Here is a 17279-nt window from a genome sequence, read left to right as displayed (position 1 = left end):
ATCATCATCCCCATGGCATGGGTGTCAATCCACAGGGCTTGTCTCCCTTTAAGATCTGGCAGATGGATGACACATGTTTTTGAATTTCGAACTTCAAAATATGTTCACATATCTGTAGATATGTGTTCTGAGATCATTCATGCCACCCGTTTGAGTAGAGAAAAGGCATACAATGTCATCTCGCATTGCCTAGAGGCATGGGCTGCTTGGGGCAAACCTCAGCAGCTAAAATTAGATAATGGACCTGCCTATACAGCTCAAACCTTTATGTCATTTTGTAAACAGATAGAAATTCATGTTTCCCATAGACTGCCATATAATCCTCAAGGACAGGACATAGTAGAGTGCACATCGCACTCTTAAAGAACTTTTACAAAAACAAAAAGGGGGAATTGGCCAAGGCCATACCCCAAAAGAAAGAACTGCTCTTGCTCTTTTTACCTTCAATTTTAAAATTTGGATGTAGATGGCCTTTCTGCTGCAGATCGTCATCAGTGCAGCAGAGGTTTCTTGAAGGTATTTGTGAAGTGGAAAGATATTCTGACAGGTTCATGGCATGGCCCAGATCCCATATTGATGTGGGCAAGAGGCTCTGTTTGGGTGTTTCCACAGGACCACCGAGATCCCATTTGGGTCTCCGAGCGATTGACAAGGAAGTGTGCATGCAGAATGGAGAGTTCGTGCCCGAGAGCCCTGTGCACCCTTCTTCTGTTCCTGGCAGAGAGCCAAGCGGAGCCGAGATGGAGGATTCTGTCGGTGTTTCCAAGACCAATGCCGATATGACATAATGCTTGAGTGTTTCCTCGCCTTTTTAGTACCAATAGAAGTTTAGATGTTTCATTTTTGCCTTTAGATTGTTTGGTCTCCTATTGCTGGTCTTCCTTGTGGGCCTGTGGTATATATGCAAGATCAGGTTCACTCAGAGAAGGAATGCAGCCATGATTGTGCAAGCATTTATGGCCATTGAGGCAGGACAGTTCCCCCAGGCATGGCTAACAGTCATGTATCAGTGATCGTCCATCACGTTCAGGCTATAAGGCTGAGCACTGCACTTGGGATACACTGTTTGCTGTTAGTGGTCTCAAGAAGAGCATGTCTTATTGATGCAGGTTGATACCGCCCTTTCCCCAATTCTCCCATTCATTCCTGCCTCTGGAAAAATGGTATTGGACGGGTCTGGCTTGGACTGGGTGGGTGACACCTGGTGAAGAGCCTGTACAATGTCCCCAATTTATTCACCAGAGATCAGAACTCTACTCTTGCCTGTTTCGTTTAAAAACTAAAAGAGGGAACTGTGGAGAGCCGAGCCCCAAGCGAGAGGCCTCGTAAACAAAGCCCTTATTTGGCTAAGCTACTGCTATTGGTTGCTTCTACATCTGGTGATCTATCTGCTTTTGCTACATGGCCCATTGGGATTGGCCAAGCTTGGGAGTACTCAACAGCCGAGGGTGGGCCAGGAGGCGGAGCTTAAGTAAGCTCCAGAGAGAGGCAGGAGCGGCAGAAGGCATTAAGATTAGAGCAGGAGGAGAAGACAATCAGATTAGAGCAGGAGGGAGAAGCATTGTAAAAGGGTCCTGAAATAAACTGCAAAAAGGAAGAGCTCGTGTCGTTGCATCTTTCTTGCTGGACGAGGAGGACCCCGACAGTGGACCATGAGCATGTGGCCAGGAGAAGTCTACCCTGAGGACAGGCTGATGGAGGAAAAAGACAGCTGGGGTGAGACCAAGCAAGTAACTTGGGGAGCACAGCTGGGAATTAGCCAGTCTAGCATATATAAAAATAGATTAAGGATAATCACCCAGTAATTGTGCTAAGCTGATTAAAATAAATGATAGGACTCAATCTCAATTATTGGGAGGCTTGATGGCTTAGATTTTTCAAAACCTACTCTAATGAGGGTTCTTGAATATTTCAGCCTTCCTTTTAGGCCACCGCTCACTAAAGGGAGCAGAAAAGAAAGGTTAGTAGGAAGCAAGGGCCGTGGACCTGTTTAGAAATAGTTCTTTGGATTGAGTCCAATCCTCGTTGTCAGGAGCCCAGTCATCTAATAAAACACCAACACAAATCAGCAGTGGCCGTCCAGCCCACTGGGCAATCACCACTCATGAATCAACAATGGCAGTTCAATCCGGAAGAAACCATGAGGTTCTGCCAATCAGCCCAAGTCTACGGAAGTGCCGAGAAGCCACCAGAATATCATGAGAATTTCTTTGACTAGCTACTCTCTATGCAGTCACAACAAGCAACGATCAGCAATGGAGAACCAATGCCAGAGCCTCCTCCCACATACTTATATTCTAAACATCACATGCCCTCTCATCACCTGTCTACCCCAGCAAAACATCAAATAACACAACTGAGCTTTCAAAGAAACCAGAAATTTACATTTGAGGGGCTGGCTGGATCATAAAAATAATGAATAGAGATAATTAATGGCATTTACAACAACACCAAGGCATTGAGTCTGGGGCCTAGTTATCCCCTGGGAGAATTTATAATCCAAATTCTCATTATTGGTTGATGACCGTATGTGTCTGGTGCTAGTACCCACTTGGGATTTTCTTTCAGTCTTTTCTGTATTTAGGAGAGATATGGCTTTGCTTGCTTGTTTGATATGCAGTTTTGAAAACTTGTGAAATCATGCATAACAAAGGAAAATGTTATGGCATCAAAATCTTGATCCCTCTGTCTTAGTCCCTGGAGTGCTAGGAGCATAGGGGACAGCCACCACTGATCTATTAGAATAGTGGCTCAAGTCTGGACACAGCACTCTAGGTCCAAATCAGTTCCATGTGTTTTATTGGGAGAGACAGAAAGACGAGGTTGTGGTAGAAAGAGAAGCGGGGAGTGAGGGGGGACGTTCTCCATATATATATATATATATATATATATATATATATATATATATATATATATATATATATATATATATATATATATATATATATTGAGAGAGAGAGAGAGAGAGAGAGAGAGAGAGAGAGATAATGACATAACGCAGGTAAAAGTGGGAGGTGAGCCAAGTGGATTCTGGGAATATGATGGCTCTTGTCTTGGCAACAGGTCTGTGGGTTGTGCTGTCACCTATGTGATGTCATAGGTTTGGGAGGTCCTAATGCCAACATACCTCCCTTCTTGTTATTATAAAGAGAAGGAAAGAAAAAAGGAGTGGGAGGCTGATGGTGAAAAGGGAACAAGGGCCTTGTGTCTCTTAAGCTGCTTCCTGCTGGGGTGTCATCAATGGGAAAGGTAGCTGGCTTTCACCATTGTGATCTACTTGGTAAATGTTTGCATCAGGTTCCTCTGCGAACAGTGGCTCTTTTGTGGGCAGCAGCTGGTAATCCTGTAACAGGAGCTGATTAATAGTTTGGCTGGAAATATTTTATATTGTCATTGAAGGAATGTAGAAGCAAGATTAATGAGGCAGGGGGCAAATAATAACACCAAGAAGATGACCAGAAGAGGCACTACAAAAGGGAGTATCCACTTCCATATAGGATTTTCGAAAATCTCAGAACTGGAGGTCTCACAGTCTCTGAAATTTTTTATGTCCAACTGTACCTCCTGGATTTTATTTCTTACTATCCTGGATTGGTTGATGTAGAAACAACATTCTTCTTGGAGGAACAGGCAAAGACCACCTAATTTAGCTGTCAGGACACCTAGCCCCAGTCAGTTCTGAAACACAAGAGCTGCCAAAGAATCAATCAACAACACCTGTCTTCCACCTGGAATTCCATGGATCTTGTATGTGGGAAAAGGGTGTCTTGCAGTGCTGATAGAAGAAATGATTGGCCCATGATTCTAGCATATGTATCTGACAAGACCAATATGGGTAGCCCCCATATTACTCTGGCCATTTTCTACAGTAATTTTTTGTCTGGTCAAAGAGAAAGCAAGTATAGAGATCATAATATTTAGATGGGATAACAGATACAGGGATGATAGCAATTTGGATCAGTTCCTGCTCCAACTATGGAGCAGTTTCCTGACCCAATTTGGAAAGACTGTTATCTGTGGGGGTTACTTGGATCTCGAATCTCCAGATGTAAGGGTTACACTGGATGGAAATGAACAGCAGGAGGAGGACAAGAAACCCATGTCTAATCCAGTGAGGTCAAGCTCAGCTGCAGGAGTGGAGTCTCATTTTCTGGGACTGGGGACAAGATGGGAGGTTTCGACATCCTCCAGAGCTTTACAGAGCACGGTCCTGTTAGGGTCAATGTATATGAAGAAGAGTCATTTTTAGGTGGAGGAATGAAAGGTTTGAGGTGGGGCAGATTGACCCAATGAGAGAATCCCTCCAGTTTAGCAGCTGTAGGGGTCACTAGGATTATCTTAAAAGGGCCCTGCCACTTAAGGGAGAGTAGTGAGGGCTGATGACCTGGAGAGGTTAGAAGGATTTGGTCTCCAATGTTGATAGGCAGTGTAAAGGAGACTGTGTGTGGCCAAGGTAGATGGTGGTCAGCAAAGTTCCAGAGGAAAGAACAGAGGTGGCAAAGGTGGGTAAGTAGATGGTCTGGGAGAGGAGAGCATTTAGGTGAAAGACCAGGAGTTCGGACTGGACGTCTATACATGAGTTCAAAGGGCAAAATGGGGAGAGGTTGCTTGGGGAGAGCTCATAAAAAGAACCAGAGGTAGTTTTTCCCAATCAAGGTGAAGTTCCTGTGACAGCTTAACCAGAGTGGTTTTTAAAGAGCTGTTAGTTCTTTCTACCTTTCCTGAAGTTTGAGGGTGGTGAAGAATGTGAAAATGCCAGAGGATGTCTAGGGCCTTAGATAGGATTTGAGAAACTTGGGAAGTAAATTCGGGACCATTGTCTGATTGAAGAGAGGCTGGGACACCAAACCAGTGGATGATCTCTCAGAGATCAGAGACTGTCTGAGCCCTTTTGTTAGTAGTGGGAAATGCCTCTACCCACCCTGAGAAGGTGTCCACCAAGACCAAGAGGTACTTGGCACATCTGACAGTGGGCATGTGGGTAAAGTCAAGTTGCCAGTCAGTTCCAGGAAGGGAACCTCTAGCCTGATGGGTAGGAAAAGGGGTGCTGCGATACCTTGAGTTGGAGTCAGACATGATAGATTTTGCAAAAAGCAGTGATAGATTTTAAGAAGCTTAAGTCCTCAGGAGTAGGCTGTAGGTGGATCTTGACAAAAGAAGACAATGCTTGGCTGTTAGGATGAAAGAGTTGGTGAAGATAGGACAGAGTTTGACCGATGTCAGGGGTGAAGAAGGTGGGGATGTAGGTTGTAGTGTAAGAATTTCCTGGGGAGGATGAAACAAGTCTAGGTCCCTAAGAGTCGAAGCTCTAGCTGCCTCATCAGCTCAGTTGTTTCCCTTGGAGACAATAGTCATTTGTCTGGTGGGCTCTACAGTGGACAATGCCAATGGCTGTGGGGAGATGGGAGGCCTTTAGCATGGCCATAATTTGGTTTGCATTAGTTACTGATCCTCCTTTTGTGGTAAGTAACCCATGCTCCTTCCAGATAGCAGTGTGGGACAGGAGGATATGAAAAGCATACTTGGAATCTGTAGATGTTGAGAGATTTTCCCTGTGCCAGTTGAAAGGCACAGGTAAGGGCTATTAGTTCAGCCTGTTGATTAGTGGTGTGAGTAGGAAGAGCCTGTGCCTCCACCATCTTGGTGTCTGACACTATGGCCGAACCAGTTTTTCTGGCCCCTTCATGTAAAAAGGAACTGCCATCTGTATACCAGGTATAGATGGCCTGAGGTAATGTGCCCTCCTGTATGTGTGAAGGATGAGGTAATAGTTCTGCCAAGGTTTCAGTGCAGGAGTGACATAGGGAGTGGTCAGTATTAGGTAGGGGAAGAAGATTGGAAATATTAAGAGGCGGGCATGATTGGAAGGTGAGTGTGGAATCTTCTATTAGAGCTACCGGAAGAGAAAGAACCCTGGAGGGAGGTAGAGTCTGTAAGCCTTTATAAGTTAGAAGCTGTGACAAGTTATGAGAAGAGAAGACAGTTATAGAAGATCCAAAGGTTAGTTTTTTTGACTCTTGAATAAGGAGTTCAGCAGCTGCTAAGGTACAGATACAAGGTGCCCATCTTTGGATGGTTAGATCTAGTTTTTGTTTGTTTGTTTGTTTATTTTTTTGTTTTTTTAAGTAAGTATGCTACAGGTGCAAAAGAGGGTCCCAGTTGATGACCTAGGACTCCTTCAAGGGCAAATCCCATTTTTTCAGTTATGTAGAGGGAAAAAGGTTGACTCAGGTCAGGGAGATGTAAAGCTGGGGCCTTAAGGAGAGCCTGTTGGGGCCTTTGAAAGGGCTTGGTAATAGGTTTGAGAAGAGGTTCGTGGATGGGGCCTAATGATGCTTCACATAAGGGACTAGAAAGGAGGGGAAAGGAAGGAACCTATGAATGTAAAAAACTAGCTATTCCTAGGAATTATAAAATCTCTTCCTTTGTAGAAGAAACAGTTAGAAACTGAATCAGATTCTTTCTATCTAAGGTAATAATAACCTTGTGGGTTGGGGTAACTGTTAGTCCCAAATAGGTGACCTGAGGGGTGGACAGTTGGCCCTTAGAAGGTGAGACCCTGTATCCTCGACTGGAGAGGAAATTTAGAAGAGCAGAGTTGTCAGCTTGGCTAATAGAGGGGCTACAGAGAAGGACATCTTCTACATCAAGTAGAATCTTAGATTTAGGGAGAGACAGAGATAGTAAGTCAGAAGCCAGGGCCTGACCAAATAGGTGTGGGTTGTCCTGGAATTCCTGAGGTAGAACAGTTTAGATAAGTTGGGTAGAAAAGTGGGTATCAGGATCTGTCCAGGTAAAGGCAAATGTGTTTTGTGACTGGGCATCTAGAGGAATAGAGAAAAATGCATCCTTGAGATCTAGGACTGCGAAATGGGAAGTCCCCGAGGGGATAGTGGAAAGAAGTGTGTAAGGGTTAGCTACAACAGGATGGAGAGGAGCCGCTGGAGAATTAATGCGCCTGAGGTCTTGAACCAGGTGATAGTTACCATTAGGTTTCTTAACTGCTAGTATAGGGGTGTTAAAGGAGGAAGAGGTGGGTCGAAGGAGTTTTTTTCTCAAGAGGTCAGAAATAATAGGCTTAAGTCCCCTGAGGCTCTGGAGAGAGAGAGGGTATTGTGCTTGGGTTATGTACCTGGTAGAGTCCAGTAATTGAATGACAACAGGAGAATGGTGTTTAGCAATGGAGGGGTTCTGGACATCCCAGATTCGGGGATCTACCTGAGAAGCTGGTAAAGGAAATACCATGGTAGTGTTAGTAGGTTGGCTGGCTAGAAGAAGGAGCAGAGGAACTGCTGGCGAGCTCGGGTTTAGGTGAATGGGGAGAGAAAAGGGAATAGAGGCTCCCAGCCTAGCTAGAAGATCCCTTCCCACTAAGGGGACAGGACATGTTGGCACTACCAAGAAGAAATGGGTGAGAGGCACACCCCTAAAAATGTAACTAAGTGGTGGGGTCTGGTGAGGGAAGTAAGGCTGTCCTCTTACCCTGACAATAGGAAGACAAGAAGGAGAAGTGGGTCCCCAGAACTCCGTCAGGAAAGAATAAGTGGCCCTAATGTCCAAAAGGAAGGAGATGGGCCACCCACATACCATGATATCTACCTGGGGCTCCCTGCTAGTGATGACAGTGGTTGGGTCAGGGGAGCTCGGGCCTCCTTAGTTGGCCACAGCCAAGCTAAGGAGATCAGCAGGAGGGTTATCTGGGAGTGATATCCCCCTGTTCTGTGTACCATGAGGGCAATTGACAGCCCAATGTCCTTCTTGATGGCACCTAGGACATGCCCCCCTTGGCTTGCGGAAGTTAGGGCAGACTTTTGCCCAGTGAGTGGCCTTTTGACCACATTTGTACCAGGTACCTGGTGGTCTCTGAGTCTTAGAAGGCCATGAGTCTGGGGCAGTGGCTGGGACTGGTCGGACAGCCTTTGCCAGCATATGGTACACTTTTTGTTTGCGGACTTTCTCATCTTTCCCATGGTGCACTTTGAAGGCCAGAACTAAAACTTCTGCCTGTGGAGTTAGGGGCCCCCTCTCCAGCTTTCTAAGTTTAGCTTTTATGTTGGGAAAAGAAGTAGGTCATCAGAAGTTGGTTACCTTCTGGGTTTTCAGGGTCTGGATTGGTAAGCTGTAATAAAGCCTTTGTGAGGCGTTCTAGAAATTGGGATAGATTTTCCTGCTTGTCCTCAACAACCTCTTGGAGTTTTTCAAAATTTACTGGCTTTAAGGCCACTTTTCAGCTGGGCGGTGGTGGCGCACGCCTTTAATCCCAGCACTTGGGAGGCAGAGGCAGGTGGATTTCTGAGTTCGAGGCCAGCCTGGTCTACAGAGTGAGTTCTAGGACAGCCAGGGCTATACAGAGAAACCCTGTTTCAAAAACAAAACAAAACAAAAACAAACACAAGTCTAAGACTGGCCAGAAGGCATGTAATAAATCTCTCTCTGGTTAAAATACCACCTGCGGAATTGTAATTCCATTGGGGATCTTAGTCAGGGACTGTCTCAGAACCAATTGGATATGTTTCGTCTGTTTGGTGAATTCCATCTACATGTGTTCTTGCCTTTTCCCAAACTCTCCTGCGTTCCTCAGGAAGTAAGTTATTAGTAAGAATCATGTGAACATCATGGAAAGTCAGGCTATAAGACTGAGTGATATACTGGAACTCTTTAATAAATCTGGAAGAGTTACAAGTATAGGAACCCAGCCTACTGTCTATTTGAGAAAGTTCATTTAGCAAGAAAGGAACATGTACTCTGACAAGGCCATCTACCCCAGCAATGTCTCTTAGAGGAAGGACTGATGCTGGGTCAGGTGTCGCTGGGGAGGAAGGACTTGGGCGGTTAGCTGTGGCCTTAGAGCATGTGGTAGGAGGAGTGAAGGTAGCTGCCAACATGGGGCATTTGGAGTGACCTGCCGCTGGCACAGAAGAAGGGGAGGGGTCTGGATAGGGAGAGCTAGCAGGCTCTGGAGCATTCTGGTGAGAAGGAAAAACTGAGGCAGCAGTTTGGGCTTTTGGCAGCATGGAAACAGGTCTGCAGCAAAAAGGAGGTGGTTCATTAGCTGGGTCTAGTGTTGTAGCGGCATCTAGTGGAGATTGTGTAGATTTCATGGCTAAGAGAAGTTGGGTTGGGGAACAAGAGGAGCACATGGAGGGATTGGAGAGAAGATAGATGAATGCTTGGACATAGAGGACCTCTTTCCATTTACCAGTTCACTGGCAGTATGTATTAAGATCCCTTAAAATAGTTGAATCTAGGGTACCATTAGGTGGCCATTTGGAACTATTATCTAGGTGGTACTGAATCCAGACCTTATTGCAGAGGTATATTAATTTTGACGCCTTTAAGTCAGGAGTTAGCTTCAAAGATTTGAGATTTTCCAGGAGACATCCCAGTGGGGTGCCTGGAGGTATGTTTGAAGACATCACAACACCCATTGGGGGGTTATTGGATTATTCATACCCGTGTCCGAGAACAGTCCAAAAACCAAGAAGAAATCAGCCAGGCTAGTGGCCCAAGTCATCACGAGGACCCCTAGAGGCTACTCAGTAAGCCCCAGGCTTACTGTAGAAAGAGCTCTATCCTGTATCCGGGCATTTCTTTAAATAGCTGCAAGGGCCCAGAAGGGGAATGGAACAAGAGCTGCTTTTGAGGGAATGGTCACCCAAAGGGTCGATGTCCTAACTTGTATGTCAGCTGGGAGGCATGGCTGTAAAATGCCGACCCCTTGGCCCCCAGAAAAAGCTGACCAGATCCTATCTGGGAAACTAGAGGCCCTCCCATTGACTGATTCTACCAATTAACATGCTGGTGACTGTGTGAGAATTTTAGTGAACTGGTAAGTAAAAGCGTGGAGCTAAATGGGTAGGTGTGGGCCAGACAGAAGCTAGCTCCGCAGGATGGACCAGGGAGACACAGCTCACATGGTAGAAGTTCGTATGTCCTGCTGCAGCCAGCAGCAGCAGCAGCTCACGTGGTGGAAGCCTGTGATCCATGTAGCAACCAGCTGAGGGGGCCGGGACACACACTTACTGAAACCTTGCGGTTGCTTGCCAGCTATGGTCGGTCGTGCAGCCAGTCCAAATGGCTGTGATCTCTCTCACTCCTTCTGCAGGTCCCTGCTACAAAGCGCCACAGTTCCTGGGTTTTGGCACCCAATGATGTGTTAGAATAGCGGCTCAAGTCTGTTCACAACACACTAGGCCCAAAACAGTTCCACTTGTAAGAGGTTTTATTGGGGGGTGTGGAAAGAGAGAGAGAGAGAGAGAGAGAGAGAGAGAGAGAGAGAGAGAGAGAGAGAGAGAGAGAGAGAGAGAGAGAGAGAGAGAAGAGAGAGAGAGAGACGAGGTGGCGGTGGAAAGAGAAGTGGGGAGAGAGAGGGGAATGTTCCCCATATATATATGGATAATGACCTAATGCAGGTAAAGGTGGGAGGTGAGCCAAGTGGATTCTGGGACTATGGTGGTTGCTGTCTTGGCAACAGATCTGTGGGTCGGGCTGTTGCCTATGTGATGTCATAGGTTTGGCCGGTCCTAATGCCAACAACCACACCTCCCTTAGGACTGTTTTCTTTGCAGTGTTTTGGATTTGAGCTGGTGGAGAAAACAGAAGTACTGGTAACAGACTCCTGAGTCTTCAGAGGATCCATATACTTAGTGGATTGTGGGCTGACACATGTCAGAGCTACATGAGGCTCAGGAAAGGCTGACCTGATAGGACCAGGTCTGTTGACAGAGGGTCAGAAGTGATGCCTGAACCCTTATCCTAGCTTCCTGGAAGCCAGATTTCTGCTAGCAGCCTTCAGATGAAGACGTAGAATTCTCAGCTCCTCCTGTACCATGACTGCCTGGATGCCACCATGTTCCCACCTTGATGACAATGGACTGAACCTCTGAATCTGTAAGCCAGCCCCAATTAAATGTTGTCCTTTATAAGACTTGCATTGTTCCTGGTATCTGTTCACAGCAGTAAAACCCTAACTAAAACACCAACTTCCAGACTAGAAGATGTCATAGTTCTTGGGGCAATGGGCTGGTATGCAGTGTGATTTTTCCCTGAGGAGGAAATGATCTACTTCAGCCTGAGAATTACTCTAATCCCACTAACATACTTTAGAACCAGGACTGGGAAGGACCAAACTGCTGCAAAACAATATGACTGCATCCCAGAAGAAAATGGCTTCTTGTTTCTAGCCATATAAAAACACCCCAAGCCCCCCAAAATTAATATTACACAGGTTCCCTTCCCAGCTCCCACTTCTAACTTCATTCCCAGAGGCTCTGACACCCTCTGCTGGACTCTCTTGACACTGCACTTCCATGGTGCACATATATACAGTCAGGCAAACACGTATACACATAAAAGTAAATATTTTTTAAAAAAGCTAGTAAGAGGACATAAAATTGAACAGTAATAATAAAATGAATAAAAATGAAGTAAAAAGTAAATGAAACAGAAAGCAAAAATTGACTTCAGTGTCACTGTTATATATTTATATATAATACATCTGGACTTACAAACAGGCAAAACGTAGGGCACAAAAGAGAAGAAAAACACAGTCTAAAGAAGCAAAAAGTGTCTCTAACCAAGCTCAACGATGGACAGATGTTGAAGCTATGAGTAGAAGATAAATAACTATTATAACCTTAATTAAAATATAGATTCCTAATGACTGTAATGAGAATGGAAGACAATATCAAATAGGTAATTTCATCAGTGAAGGAAATATTAGGAAGAATCAAATAGAAACATGAAAAAAAGAGCCCATGGTAACATATAGGAAGAATTTTTAAATTACATTTATTTATTTATGTGCACATGTGCATTTGCCCACTGTTGTCTATGATTCTCTGCCTGTTTGTGACGAGGTGGTCTCTCCTTCCAACATGCTGGTCCTGGAATTTGATTCAGGTCATTGAGCTCCATGGCAAGTGTCTTCACTTACTGAAGCATCTTGCTGACCTGAAGGTTTTAATGCATTCCTCAGTACCCTTGGTGAAACTGAGGAGAGAAGTGATAAATTTGGGAATTGCCAAAGGAAGGGAAAGAACTCTAAAAACAAAGCAGTTAAATAGAGAACAGCTGGGCTCCTGCCCCACCAGGGACATGGATTTAACAACTTCTGGCACACAAAGCCCAGAGAATGCCCCCAGAAAGCAGCAAGAAGTCCTAGGAGCTCTGGAAGTGCAGTCACTGCAGGGGCCACTGGATGCTCCTCTCACTGCAGGGGCCACTGGATGCTCCTCTCACTGCAGGGGCCACTGGATGCTTCTCTCACTGTAGGGGCCACTGGATGCTCCTCCCACTGCAGGGGCCGCTGGATGCTCCTCTCACTGTAGGGGCCACTGGATGCTCCTCTCACTGCAGGGGCCACTGGATGCTCCTCTCACTGCAGGGGCCACTGGATGCTCCTCTCACTGCAGGGGCCACTGCATGCTCCTCAAGTGGTAAGTCAAGTGGGTGGTCAGGTGTTTCATGCTATTTTAGCTCAAGAGCATGCTGACCACGTACCCTGTTTTATTCTGTATGTTCTGTATGCAGTTTGCTTATCTTAAGAAATTCCACAAAACTTTACATAGGACCCATCAAATCAAAGGTCAATATGAACTGTTATGTCTAAAGTGGCTTGAGTCAGAGCTGACCACTGGGCAGCCCTTCCTGCACCTATATATGAGTCACTGTGTTTTTTTGTGGCTGACATTGAAGAACACTACTAATAAGCCAAAAAGTGATGATTATAATACTCATTCTCTGCTATCTCAATGTTCTGAAATTCCCCTGTTCATCACCCATACATCACGCCCATTACCTTAGGAGCAATCAGCTTAAAGGTCAGCTAATAACACTGCCTAGTAAGCCAACTGCTCCCCTCCTTGCCATTTAAACTTTTGAACCTTGTTTTTCCTATCAATAGCCTACCCTGGGAGCAGTCAAGGGCACAATTAGGTTTTTCCTTCTTGTGGACCTGGACATCCAGTATTATGGTGCACATTCAATAAACTATTCTTGCCTAACTGAGGCTGGTGTATGTATGGTTTGTGTGGCAGTTTCCCGGACCTCAGCACCTACCTCTCTCTTCAGAGAGCCTAAAGTAGCAGCTTTTATACATCTGCCATTTATTCCTCCATCTCTTTACTGCCTCAGTCAAGTCAAGTCCATGGAGACATCCAAGGACACAGCAATACGGCAGCGTCCAGCATGGCTTTAGTAGGGACAGAATGACATGGTTCCTGTCCCTAGGGCAGGGCCAGTAGGTGTGGGCCTCTTCAAGTGGCCATGGCTGCTGTGGGCATAAGGCGTATTTGTATAACAACGCACATTTTTTTCATGATCCTCTGAGGAATGCCCTCCCCGTTAATGTTAATAACTCCATGATAATTCGAGACAGCAGAAGTCCAGGAGGCAAAGGTGTAGCTTATGTCTCAGCAAAGTGATTAAATGCTGGAACCTTCAGGATGGCCCTTAAATCTGCAGGAAAGAACTCTAAAAGCATGCGTTTGAAAATATAGAATTTCTCAACTATGCAAAAATAAAAGGATGCAATCTGAGTTGTATAAGAGTCTTCACAGATCTAAAGGGACAGAGGGAGCAGCACTATGAGCCAGCTCGTCAGAAAGATACTAAGGAAGGAGATGAGGAAATTTAGGGAGTGGTGATGGCAGGGCTAGATCCCACTCAGCTAAGCTGCTGTTGTTTATACTTACAAACACAGCCAGATTCCTGAGTTCAGCTTCAGCCTGGGCAGAGCTAATTTAGGTCCTGGTGTGACCAGAATAGTAATCTCAGGACAAGGTCCCACACAGCTATATTTACAAAGGTAGGCAGATCTCTGAATTTTTTTTTTTTGCAATGTTAATTAAAGAAAAGAAAAAAAAGTACTTGCAGTCCTTTTCCTAAGATTCAAGGGACTAAGGTGATAGAATGCTAATTCCTGGGATGGTCAAGAGGGAACCTGAAATAAATAACTGAATTGATACGTAAATAAAAACTGGGCTTCTTTTGGTCTGCTTGAGAAAAGCTAGCAAAAAGCAATAACAATTCTTTTTTAGGAGTTTTTTTTTTTCTTCCTATGGAGAACTGAGCTGTCTGGAGACCTCTGGAGAGTGAACACAATTCTTCAAGAAATTTTTTTTCTAATAGGATTTCTGATTTTAGTTGGATAATCCATGGAGAGCAAACACAGCTGTTTCAGAATTTTTAATAGCTCTTTTAGAAATTTTTAAAACAGGGTTTCTGACCTTGGTCTTTTAGTATGTTTTCTAGCAGCTATCCAAAGAAGGCTGTCTGAAGAGCAAACACAGCTCTTGTAGAATTTTTCTGGCTTTCTGATTTTGGTCAGAAAACCCAAGAATTACTTTAGAATTTTCCTAACAGGATTTTTGACTTGGTCAGAAGATCCAAGAATTCCTTTTTTTGAGTAGTTTTTCTGACTTTGGTCAGAAAACCCATGAGCTATCCTGAATTTTTACTAGCAGAGAGAGCTGTCCAGAGCAGAAAGCTAGCTGTCTCAACCATAGAGGTTTAGAGTAGCAAGAAAAAGATGTCTAGAGTGGACCAGAACACACATACACACACACACAGAGAGAGAGAGAGAGAGAGAGAGAGAGAGAGAGAGAGAGAGAGAGAGAGAGAGAGAGGTGGGGGGAGTGAGAGGGACAGAGAGACAAAGAGACAGAGAAATCTGAAAAGCCATCTCCAATAGACTACAGAGCCAAAGGCTCTGTTTTGAGAGCTACAAAGAGCTACAAAGAGTTGTCTAGAGAGCCATCTCCAGCATAGGCCACCTGCTTGGACCCACGATTTGACCTCAAGCCATTTGTTTTCGCTGTTCCCAGACACCCCTTCTCAGAAACTAGACCTAATTAAGGCTGGTCCTACGCACTACACCCAACACATGGCTCTCTTCCTCTTTGTCTCTCTCTGTTTCTCTGTCTCTCTCTGTCTCTCTCTGTCCGTCTGTCTCTGTCTATCTGTCTCTCTCTTTGTCTCTGTCTCTCTGTGTGTCTGTGTCTCTGCCTATGTATCTCTGTCTCTCTGTGTATGTGTGTTGGTCTCTATGTGTCCTTCTGTCTCTGCGCGAGCGTGTGCGCGTGTGTGCATGCGTGTGTGTGTGTGTGTGTGTGTGTGTGTGTGTGTGTGTGTGTGTTGTCTAAGAACAAAAACTGAGGCAGACCCAATGATCTGCAGTACCAAAAATAGATACCAGAGGGAGGAAGAGACCACCAGCTTCAGAAAAAAAAGGGGGAAAGACTGTTTCCCCTCTTCTTTTTCTCAGACAAGGTCTCTCTAAGTAGCCTTAAGAACTCACCTTGTAGCCCCAGGTTGGACTTTGCATTTTCAGTGGTCCTCTTGCCTCAGCCTCCCAAGCGCTGGGATGCCAGCTTACCCTTTAACTATGAATCTGTATAACACAAACCAAGAGTCAACACACAATCAAGAATTGACACACCTCGAATCGCCAGCTGGCCTGACTTGTTGGTTTAGTTGGACTACAGACTGTAAGTCATCACAATAAATTCCCTTAATCTATAGAGACATTCCATAAATTCTGTGACTCTAGAAAACCCTGACTAATTCATGCTGTAAGCATCTCGACTGGCTGAGTCATCTCTTACTTTAAGAGCTGTCACGTGGAGTGGACATATATACATTTCTGCTATTTTATTTTATTTTTTAAGATTTCAGCATCAGGAGACAATTCTTAGGCCTGTTCTCTCCTTCTACCACGTGGGTCCCAGGGAAGGAATGCAGGTTGTTCCCACTTTACAATTTTATTTACAAAAAGGGAATGAGAGAAATAAGTAATAACTACCTTTTTATGTTTTAAAAACTTTAGTTTTGAAACTCTGCTTAACATTTGAACCTGGTTGAAATGACATAAACAAAGCAGCTTCATAAACTTTGCTAAGACACCGGTGTCTTTAGTGTGTGACGTCCTTTTCCTAGGTGCCCCCCTGCTCCCATGCTTGAACTATCAAGCTGTTTTGTTCTGGCTGGTCCTGAAAAGCCTTTTTTTTTGTTGTATACACAAAGATCAAGCTTTTATGCAGTGAAGGTCTCTAAGAAGGAAACTCCTCTGACAACTAATTGCAGTGCTGAGGCATCTCCCTGCAGCTGCCCACATGGGGAGACATGCAGGCATAGAAGTGGCTGCCACAAGGTTTCTACACTCACAGAATCCAGCAGAGCAGCAGGTGTGGACCACACAGGGAAGCCAAAGGTTGCTCGGAGGATTCAGGGAAACGGGTGAGAGCCTCTGGGGGGATTCTGCAGGTAGGGGTGAAAAGGTGACCCACTCAGGCTTGGACTGGTTGGTTTGGATAATCCCCATGTGCCCTAGGGCTTAGGAAACCTACTATCTGATAACTAGACCTAGGAGAATTAGGATAGAGTGTAAAAGGCTGATGTTGAGGTGTTCTGGCTTCTGAATTAGCTAGAATATAAAAGCCAGCATCCTGCTTGAGCTGTGGTAGAAGGGTTCCCTGTCGCATCACAGAGGACTACCAAGGCCAAATTGTCAAAACACAAGATACAGAAAATACAGAGGCCTAATTAATAGAAACTCAAGAAGTCCATTTCCAAAAAATACATTTATTTAGACCTTGATAGCACACTTAAAAATGTAAGTTTCACATATTATTTTCTGGTTTGGCTGACATAGCTGTACCTGTCTGCAATCCCAAGACTCAGTAGCCTGAGGCAGGAGGATCACTAGTTTTAGGTTAATTTGGATTACATACCGAGATGCCATCTCAAAAAGGCAACAAATTAAAACTTGCTGCTTTAATATCATGTTGATATTTTACTAGAATGCCTTATACTTTTGTTTTATTTAGAACATGATGCTATATTTTGACATTAGCATATATGAATAGTATAATGAGCAAAATTTGAACACTACAAATTTTTTTTTTTGTACAGACAAGTCAGCACATAAAATTTATTCCTTTAAAAATAATTTGGACTCAGGATCAGAGGTGAGCAGGAACAAACATCTGTCCCAACACTGGGAGTAACTGGGACCAGCGGGACCAGGCACACAGGAACTCCACCAGCCCAGTGACTCGGGTTCCTTCAGGTCTGTCTGGGTTAGTGTTCTGAGCAGACCTTGGGCACAAGCTCTGCAGCCAGTCCCACAACTCACAGAGAAAGCCACACTCCCAGGTGATTTAACAAGCCCAGGATCCCGCCAGAATCACAGGATCACAGAGTCAGCTTCATTCTGAGGAGTTCTGACAGAACCAGGATCACAGGAAGGACAGGCTCCAGTCAGATTTAGCAAGGGCAGG

The 17279-nt window shown here is 44.9% G+C and overlaps 1 non-coding gene across 1 annotated transcript; it reads left to right on the top strand.

Moving 5' to 3' along the window:
- Window positions 1-14279: 14279 nt before the first annotated feature.
- On the top strand, window positions 14280-14338 carry LOC116079386. The gene has a single exon (XR_004113943.1). It is a non-coding gene; the product is annotated as a U7 small nuclear RNA (small nuclear RNA).
- The last annotated feature ends 2941 nt before the right edge of the window (window positions 14339-17279 follow it).

This window comes from Mastomys coucha, unplaced genomic scaffold (genome assembly GCF_008632895.1).
Source record: "Mastomys coucha isolate ucsf_1 unplaced genomic scaffold, UCSF_Mcou_1 pScaffold5, whole genome shotgun sequence".
NCBI lineage: Eukaryota > Metazoa > Chordata > Mammalia > Rodentia > Muridae > Mastomys > Mastomys coucha.
Note: the sequence above shows the minus strand (reverse complement) of the source record. Positions and strands in the feature narration are given on the sequence as shown.